Consider the following 10,184-nt stretch of genomic DNA (forward strand, 5'->3'; position numbering starts at 1 on the left):
GAGACAGCGCGCGTGCACGTAGCATCCTGAGAAGCATCCGGACAGACCTCTCTATTAAACTGAGAAGCGATTTTAATAAACTTCAGAGATTGCGACAGACTCTCGTGGTTCTAAAGTAACGGGCGGCGCTTTTAAAATTTATCCTCTTATTTACCTGTCTGTGTGAGTGACCAGCCCTGGTGATCTGGTGGTTCAGATTCTTTGCTCTTACTGCCTCCCAACCTGGGTCTCCGTTCTGGTCAGGGATCCACACCATCCTTCTGTCTGTCATCATGCTGTGGCGGCTGCCTGTGGCTGTGATGCCGAAAGCTCTGCCACCAGTATTTCAAATACCAGAAGGGTCACGGTGGTGGACAGGTATCTGCCAAGCTTCCAGACTAAGACAGAGGAGGAAGAAGAACCTGGCCGCCCACTTCCAAACAAATTGACCAAAAGCCTGTGAATAGTAGTGGGGCATCATCTGATACAGCGACAGAAGGGGAAGAGTCAGAATCCGCTCCAGGGCACTAACAGCTTTTTTTTTTTTTAAAGATTGGCACCTGGGCTAACAACTGCTGCCAATCTTTTTTTTTTTTTTTCTGCTTTATTTCCCCAAACCACCCCTGTACACAGTTGTATATCTTAGTTGCAGGTCCTTCTAATTGTGGGATGTGGGACGCCGCCTCAACATGGCCTGACCAGCGGTGCCACGTCCACACCCAGGATGCGAACCCCGGGCCGGTGCAGCGGAGCGCGCCAACTTAACCACTCAGCCACGGAGCCTGCCCCTAACAGCTTATTTTTTTTAAGATTGCCAAGTGTACTCTGATTTAGAGCAGCTTTTTTTTTTTTTTTTTAAATTGCTTCCTATCAGTCGTCTTTTTAGTTTCTGTATGTTTCTGGGAAACTCACTCCATGTAGACTCAAGGTAAGTACTTATTCTGCTGAAATAGCTTTGTTTTGGTTAAATATCTACAGCGAAAAAAGCGAAAAACACCTCTTCAGGGCTGTTTTCAACAAGCATGTGTGGTGTGTATGCAGCTCTTCATACAAAGTATTTTAGTCCTTTTTTTCCTTTGTTGTAGTGTATTTTCCCCCCTTTGGTGAGGAAGATTCTCCCTGAGGTAACATCTGTGCCAGTCTTCCTCTATTTTGTATCTGGGATGTCCTCACAGGATGGCTTGATGAGCAGCATGTAGGTCTCCACCGGGATCTGAACCGGCGAACTCTGGCCCGCGGAAGCACAGTGCATGAACTTAACCACTATGCCACTTGGGTGGCCCTCACTGTAGCATAATTTTAATGGTGAATCTCATTTTACAAATGTTGTTTCAAGAATTTCCCAGATAGCTTTTTTTGGGTTGCATTGGCCAGAGTAATGTTCTCATCCCTGTCACCAAAACCCAGAGAATTTATGTTCCTGTTTTGGCTGCTGTGGCTTTTGCCTTGGGTAGAACCTCTGAAAGTGAAAATTAAACCGTTAACTGAGGGAGTCTGACTAGTTGTCTAAACAACCTCTTTATGAGACAGTGAGAAGAGGCTCCCGTCTTGGGTCCACTGGCTTGTGTGCCAGCAGTGGTCCAGCTACACTTAAGAACCTGCCCTCTGTTCTAGCAATGCTTGCTTTTCTTTCTATGGAAAGAGAGATTTTTTTTTCTCTGTTTACATTATTCCTTTTGTTATATGGACCTAAAGTTGTTTTTTTGTCATTTTTTGTTGTTGTTGTTTTAGAATTTACTGTTTTATAGTGTAAAAAGTTCACTGTTTTCATTTTTTAAAACCAGCTTGTTTGTAGTGTTTTATGGTTTAAAATGTTTATATAGCTTATAGGTTTTACGCTTTTAAAAAAAAACGTTGTTTTTCCCCTGGAAAACAACAGACACAGAGTTTGCTTTGTCATGTCATGGTTTTGCATTTGGCAAATTCCTGGCGGGTTGTGGGGTGCAGAAGTGAAAGTTTGAACTCGGTGTCCGACTTCCTGGGTTCTCATTACAAGCGGTATGACTTCAGCAAAACATTTAAAGCTTTCTGGACTTTGATGAGTTCATCTGTAAAATCATATTACCTGTTGCCTAGGGCTGGGAGGCTTAACCTGGTTGTCTAAGACCTCTGAAACTCTGCCCGGAACGTAGAGTCTTTACTAATATCAGTAATGGTGACCATGCAGACTTTGAAGGAGTTTGTGGGCAATTGTGTGAAGGTTCTAATTCCTCCACATCTTCGCCAACACATCTCATCTTGGTTTTAATGTGCCTTTCCCTGATGCTAATGATGTCTGCATTTTCCAGTGCTGAACTTCCTTCTGAATATTTTCCTTGGCAAAGCGCGCGTTGAAATCTTTTGCCCATTTTTACAGTTGAGTTGCTTATCTTACTGAGTTTTGAGAGTTCCTTCTGTATTCTGGATATAGTCTGAATAGCATTCCATTGTGTGAATGTACCACAGTTTTTTAAATCCATTCGCCTATTGAAGGATATCTTGGTTGCTTCTACTGTTTGGCAATTAGGAATAAAGGTGCTATAAACATCTGCGTGCAGGTTTTTCTGTGGACGTAAGTCTTCATCTTCTTTGAGTAGGTACCTAGGAGTGAGATTGCCTCATTGTGTAATATAACTATGATAAGGTTTTTAAGAAATTGCCAAACTGTCTTCCAAAGTGGCTGTACCATTTTGCATTCCTGTCAACAGTAAATGAGAGTTCTTGTCGCTCCAATTCCTGGCCAGTATTTGGTGTTGCCAGTGTTTCAGATTTTCCCTATTCTAAGAGATGTGCATTGGCATCACATTGATGTTTCACTTTGCAATCCTCTAATGCCATTCACGGTGAGCATCTTTTCATTTGCTTGTTTACCATGTGTCGATCTTCTTTGGTGAGGTGTTCAGATCTTTTCCCATTTTTTAATTCTTATTGCCTGCTTTTTGATTTCTTATTGTCGAGTTTTAAGAGCTCTTTGCATATTTGTATACAAATCCTTTATCAGATATGTATTTTCAAAATATTTTCTACTAGTTTGTGGCTTTCCTTTTCATTGTGTTAACAGAGTCTTTGACAGAGCAGAACTTTTTAATTATAATGAAATCCAACATCATTTTTTTTTCATGGATTGTACTTTTGCATTGTATCTAGAAAGCCCTTGCCTAATCCAAAGTTACTTAGATATTCTACTGTTATCTCCTAGAAGTTTTATGGTTTTACGTTTTACATTTAGATCTATGATCCATTTTAGTTCATTTTTGTGAAAGGTGAAGAGTGAGTGTTTAGATTCGTATGAATGTCCAGTTTTTTCCAGTACCATTTGTGGAAAAAACTACCCTTTATCCATTCATTCGTTTTGTTCCTTTGTCAAAATCAGCTGACTGTGTTGAATGGGTCTATTTCTGGGCTCTCTACTCTGTTTATTGATCTATTTTTCTATTTAATTGTGCCAATACCACACTGTCTTGATTACAATAACTTTATAGTAAGTTTTGAAGTTGGGTAATGTTAGTGCTCCAACTTTTTTCTTATTCAATATTATGTTTGCTACTCTGATTTTTTGCCTCTCCACATCAACTTTAGAATCAGATAAACTGTAGATAAGAGTTTGCTGTTATCTATAATGTAACTAGGTAAGATTTTGATTGAGATTGCATTGAATCTCTAGATTAAGTTAGGAACAACTGACATCTTAACAAAATTGAGTCTTCCTATCCATGAACATGAAATATATCTCCATTTATTTAGTTCTTCTTGGATTTCTTTCATCAGAGGTGTAGTTTTCCTCAGACAGATTTTGTACATACTTTGTTATATATATTTCTAAATATTTCTCCTTTTGTGATACTAATGTTAATGGTGCTGTATCTAACAAATTTTCTATAACTGTATATTATAATTAACAATTATAATTTTGGAAAGCTGAGGGATTAGCCATTAGAATAACTCGTAAATAGTATAGTACTATAATTTTGTTGCTAAGCCCTTTATTTTTGAAGTCTTCAGAGAAGTTTATGATTGAGAGATGAAAAAGCATTCCAGCATTTGAATATACTTAGACATATTTGATTAGTGAATGATGCTTTATTTAATATCCAGGAACATTATATTTATTTCTTTTAAGGAAAATTCATTGTGCTACTTAGTAGAACTTGAATTGACATTTTAGTTGTAAAGTACCTGATCACTTCATACAAATTTACTGAAAATATTTACTCTGTGGAAATAAATATAGATATAAGTTAGAACATAATGAGTTGTAATCTTCCAATTACTGTGTGTGTCTCTTTCAGACATTATGGAGAGGAGATTTTTGGGTAAAGAAAAATGATAGTCCAAAAATTAAAGCCACACGACTAAGTCTTCTGCTTGTGAATAGAGAGATTAGAGAAGAAAACAAACTCTACGGAAGCTTGCCCTTCATCACCCTTTGACATTTAAGTACCTGAATGCTGTTCTTGAATCTTTAAAGCGCTTAGGTTAATTTGTTTTAACAATACCTTGCATGAAGTTAGAAATGCATTTTTACCTTTGAGAGTGCAAAGAATATTATAATAGTACAACATTAGTTAAGACTTCGTTTTGTTGCTGTCATTCATCTCTTTTTTTCCTCTTTGAGAGGTAGTTGCTGGATTGTTGCCCCTTTGTTGTGAGAACATGGCCCACAGTGGAGCAGTTTCTAGAGTATGTATTTTGATATGAAGTTGCAGTCTTAGTGTTCCTTCTATGAAAGTCATCAGCTATGCTGTACAAATGCTGCTTCATGTCGCTAAGGTAGTTTTCCCTTTTAATAATGAAATGTTCATGAGTCAGGAAATCTGGCTCAGCAAATTAAGTTTATGCTTGCTCATCACTAGAAGTGTTACCGAACCTGAAGTGAGTTCGCTCACCCGTGGCACAGCAACCCAATCTCTGACACCGGGTGTGGTGGAAGAAAGTAGGAATTTTATTTTTGCACAGCGCTGAGCAAGGAGAGAGGGCAGCTAACACTGAAATCCCAAACTCCTCGAAAAGCTAAAAGGAAGGGTTTTTATTTCGGGTTTTAGGTAGGGGAGGGGAGCATATGGCTTTGCTGGTCGGAGCTTTCCCACCAGCCTGTCTTTGGCCTTGAGACACTTGCAGAGAGGAGGGAGCTCACGACCTTGCTGGTCAGCAGCTTTCCCACCAGTCTGTATCTCTTTGCGGGAGGAGATAGTCCAGGTGCTTGTCCTTGACGGTGTCTGTCTCCATGGAGGATAGTGGATTCTGGAGCCAGGAAGCCAGAGAGTAAGCAGGGAACGAGTGTTTTAGTTTTAACCCCATATATGCTGGGTTTAATGTGGGGAAACTGATATCAGGGTCGATATCAGAACTTAGATCTCCAAGTTAAAATTCATGTATGTGTGAGAGCCTTAGGCAGAAAAATGGTTAACCTGTTAACATCACATTAAATTTTTACAATTTTATTTCTTCTGTCTTTATAATATTAGTAACAATGATGACTAATATTTATTGAATACTTACTGTGTGCTAGTGTTTTTCATTCACAATTTTGTTTAGTCCTTACAGTAATTCTCTAAGCTAGTTCCTATTGTTATTCCCATATTATAGAGAAGGAGTAATAATCCTCACAGAAATGAAGCTCTTTGCCAAGGCCTTGAGTGTGATAAGTGGTAGACCTGAATTTGGACCATTTCTATCTCCACAGCTGGTGTTCTTATCCACTACATTGTATCAGAACAATGGACCCTCTTATAATCATGTCCAGCAAAACGTGATAAAGATATTGCTCTAACTTAGTTACCCTGTAGGACTCTCTATATTAGGATTTATATAGATAAATATATGCATCTTTGGCTTTGGGCCAGGAGCAGATCTGTACTAAACTGTAATGCATGCAACCCAAGGTACCGAGATGACAGATTGATCTTCCCCACCCACCCCCTCAGCCACAACTTAAAGCATTTACCCGGTATCTTCTTATTGAGAAGGAGTGGTTAAGAATACAGACTCTGATGCCAAACTGCCTGGGTTTGAACCCCAGCTCTGCAGCTTACTCTAGGTTACTTAGCCTCTCTGTGATCCCCTTTCTTTAACTGTCATATGAATATAGCAACAGTACTTATCTCATAATATTGTGAGGATTAAACAAGTCAATATGCATAACGTGCCTGATACACAGACGTACCAAATAAGTGTTAATTGTGAACATTATCCTGTTATTTTTGTCTTAGTATCATTAGCCTTATTTGTAATGATGCAAATTTCAGTAGGAATCTAATCATACAATTAGATAACTGAGGCATGAAACATATATCCTTGATTTATTAGTATCAAATTTCTTTTATTTTAAAGCAAGCTCCTCTTCCTGTTTAGAAGCATGTATTAGGGTAACTAGTTATATCCTGCCTTTATCATTATCTTCCCCTATGATTAACTATCACAGATAAGTTACGTTTTTACTAGGAGATTCTCACCAAAAAGGCCTTGTCTTTAAACTTGTTTCTATTTACTTCAAGGTGTTCATTTTTGGAAGTTTTAGATTTGATTTACTTTTTGTGGAACTATAAGAAGATTGGGAATAGAACAATCAAAATGCAGATGTGCTTTGGAATGGATACAGAAATGAAAGTAACATCAAAATGTCATTTCATGAAGTCCTTGGCACTTGCTGCAGAAGGTCCAAAATTTGTCTCTAAGCTTTCTGTTGGGTTGGGCTGCTTCTGAAAGTATATGTGTTTATTACAACTTTTAATTTCATTCTGTTCTCTTTACGTGCAAGACAACTACTTCAGCATTTTATGATGTAGAAAATTTCATAGATACGCTGTTGCAGCTTTTGCAAACGTACCGAGAAAAGCCTGGTGACAAAGTTGCATACAAAAGTGGAAGTATTTTCACAAAAACTTTTTGTTTGTTAGCTGCTTTACTGAAGACAACAAATCGAGCCTTTGCAAGGATTAATCAGTTCCTTTCTTTGAGGTTATTCTGATAGATTCTTAGGTCTAAGAGTTTTACACATTTCCTTCAGAAATTATAGCATCTTAAATAGGGTTTTGTATGTGTTCAAACCTGCTCTTTGTGAGCTGATAAATGAGTTGTTTCTTATGTATTAAAAAGACTGAATTATAAAATAGAATCTGTTACAGCTGTATGATTAACTGTTTTCCATTTACCTGAGGGAAGTGACAAATTATCCTAGTAAGGTACAAAACCAGATATGTGTGACTCTTCCTCCTCCTGTTGTAACCATAAGTATATTTCAAGGTTTTCTATGGTGAGACCTCTGAGTTATTCTCTTGAGGTGTTACAGTCAACGTAGGGGTGGTCATAGGCTGTGATAGGATTGTGGCCTTTATCCTAAGAACAGTAGGAAACCACTGAAGCCTTTTAAGCAAGGGAACATGCTCCAGTCTAAGTTTTAACATCAGTCTGGCTGGTAATTGAAGGAGGGATGTGGGAGAGAATGCGTGGTTGCAGGGAGACCTCTATGGTGGGAGGCAAGTGTTCATATGCAGTCGTCCAGGCAGAAGATGGTACATGATCTGGGGTTGTCTCAGGGAGAGGGAAGTGTATAACTTTAGAATCTTTGAAAAAGTAAAATTCACAGGACTTGGTAACTGGATGTAATAGGTGTGTTGACTTTAATACTTGCCTTTTAATTCAGTATGGAGTTAAGTGTCTAATTTTTGAATATTTGCCTTCTTTATATTTTTCTTACACATTAGTTCGTAATTTAAACCAATCTAACTGCTGAACTTGGAGAGCTTGGCTTTTAAGTGTTAAAGACTCCCAAGTTTACTTCATAGTGTTTATTTATTGTGCTTGATTTTGCTAGAACAGAAGAGATAGAAAATTTAATTCATATTAGTTTTAATAAATGTACCTTTTCTTTTTTAGGATGTTCAAAGTAGATCCAAAATGGTTGGCCATATTTATAGTCTCTACAAACTTACAGTTCATAAACATAAATTGAATACTGAAAGAAGACTTTATAAACAAAAGGCACATTCTTCTATCAGCGTTACTTGTATTCTAGAAACACGTGTCAGAAGGAGAATAATTTCAAGGTACGCAGTAAATGTACTCTATCTTTTTATGTCACCATTCATTCATTTATTTATTTAGCTAACATTTGTTAAGTACCTACTACAAGCAAGATATTATAGTTCAATGAGTTTTGACCAGTGTATACAGGTGTGAAATCACTACCACTGAGATAAAATGTTTCTGTCACACCAGAGTTCTCTTGTGCCCTTTTGCAGTCAATTCTCTCCCTTTCAATCTAGACTCTGGCAACTACTGATCTGATTTCAGTACTTTTAGTTTTTCCTTTTCTACATTATCACATAAATAAAATCAAAGGTTACGTAGCTTTTTGTGACTGCATTCTTTTATATAACTTAAGGGTTTCGAGATTCTTCCGTGTTGATGCAGTGATTAGATTTCATTCTCTTTTATCACAGAGTACGATTCTGTCGTATGACTATGCCACACTTTGTTTGACCACTCACCAGTTAATAGATACTTGGGTTTTTAACACGGAAGAATAAGAAGATGGAAATACATCCAATATTAGGGATTTATGTGAGAATGATGTATGAGCTCCCCTCTGACAGAATGAAGCATGAGTTTATAAACATTAGCTCAGAAGGGAGGTTGTGGAGGGAACATTTGAAAAGAAAGGAATAAAATAGTCACCTTGGGGAAAGAGAAAGGAAGTATATTAGGCAATTTCAAGTAGCCATTTAGATTTGCAATTATGGGCATAAAATCATTCAGCCTGCTTCTGTAAATTTCTTTAGCAATTACCAGCTGTGCAGGAATGAATAAGGCAGATATTTGGATTCAACTTGGAATCCAAATAGAACTTTCCAGCTGAATTCAACAGGAAAGAGAAGCAATAGAGTTAATGGCATTTGCAAAGGGGATTGTATTGATGGACCTAAGCTAGCCAAGGAGAAGAGAAGCGAGGAAGGCATTCTGATGGACGATGGGCAAGTGTTGAGGTCAAGTGAATTGGAGATCTCAGTGAGGTGGAAGAGTATATGCAGTGATGTATAAGTCAAATGACATGGGTGAATCAGACGTGGTGGTTGGAGAGTGGAAGTCCCCAACTGAGACACCAATGGTGGTGCACTTTGTGGTGGCAAAGTCTATAATGTGATCATATGAGAAGGGGTTGGTTGAGGTGGAACAGAGGGAAAGGGAGGCAAAAACTGACAGATGGGGTTGTTGACCTTTTGGCTACACTGATGTTGAAATTACTGACAATGGTCATGGGAGTTGAGAGAAGAACAGGAACCAAAGAGGAAAACGCTGGGAGTTTGGTAGCTGACCAAAAGGCAGTGGTGGAGCTAAATAGCATAAGCTTCCAAGGAGCTAAGATCATCTTTCAGGAAAGATGGACAGAGATACTCTGAAAGTAGTAAAAGCTGTAATATGGAGCCCTCCATCCTGTCTGAGAGGCTTGTAAGGGAAGTGATGTATTCAGGAGTAGTTGCATTTTGGTTGACAAAAAAAGTGAAGGTAACTCTTTTTAAGAGAAAAATTTTATTAGTGCAAGATTTTATTCTTTTCACAAACATTAACCAGATTGGGCTTTGAGAAGAGATAACAAGGAATGAGTCATAAATTCCCTATTCAAATCATGATTCATACACTTGGCCTTCCTTATAGGTAAATGTAAACATTGTGTCAGTATATCCAGTGAAAAGAAATAGTAAAGTTAATCATGACTATGTAAGATGTTTTTTGGTTCTCTCACTATAACTTCAGAAATCTGACTTTGTGTTAAGTTTTAAAATATACATATAGTAAACAAATTGTTTTTATATTTGTTGTTTCTTTCATTATTTAATCCCTTTATGCATGTAACAAATTAATATGTCATGAAATGATTATAACACTTATTCACATCTGTTATCTTAGAACATTATATTAATTTGAATATAATCATATTCCTAAAGGGAAGAGAATATTACTCCTGTTTTATAGATAAATTGAGGAATTTTTCTAAAACAAATGTTGGAAGTCATGGGGAAGACCCAAATGGCCATGAACAGTAGAATGAATAGGTAATTTGTGGCATATTAACAGAATGGAATATTATACAGAGAAGGAACTATCTTTTACAGCCCAAGATATGATGAATGTCACTAACAACATGTTAAACCAAAGGAACCAGACATAAAAAAAATACTATATGATTCCATAATGTAGTAAAACCAAGCAAAACCAAGCTTTTAGAA

This window comes from Equus caballus, chromosome 30, assembly GCF_041296265.1.
Source record: "Equus caballus isolate H_3958 breed thoroughbred chromosome 30, TB-T2T, whole genome shotgun sequence".
Classification (NCBI taxonomy): domain Eukaryota; kingdom Metazoa; phylum Chordata; class Mammalia; order Perissodactyla; family Equidae; genus Equus; species Equus caballus.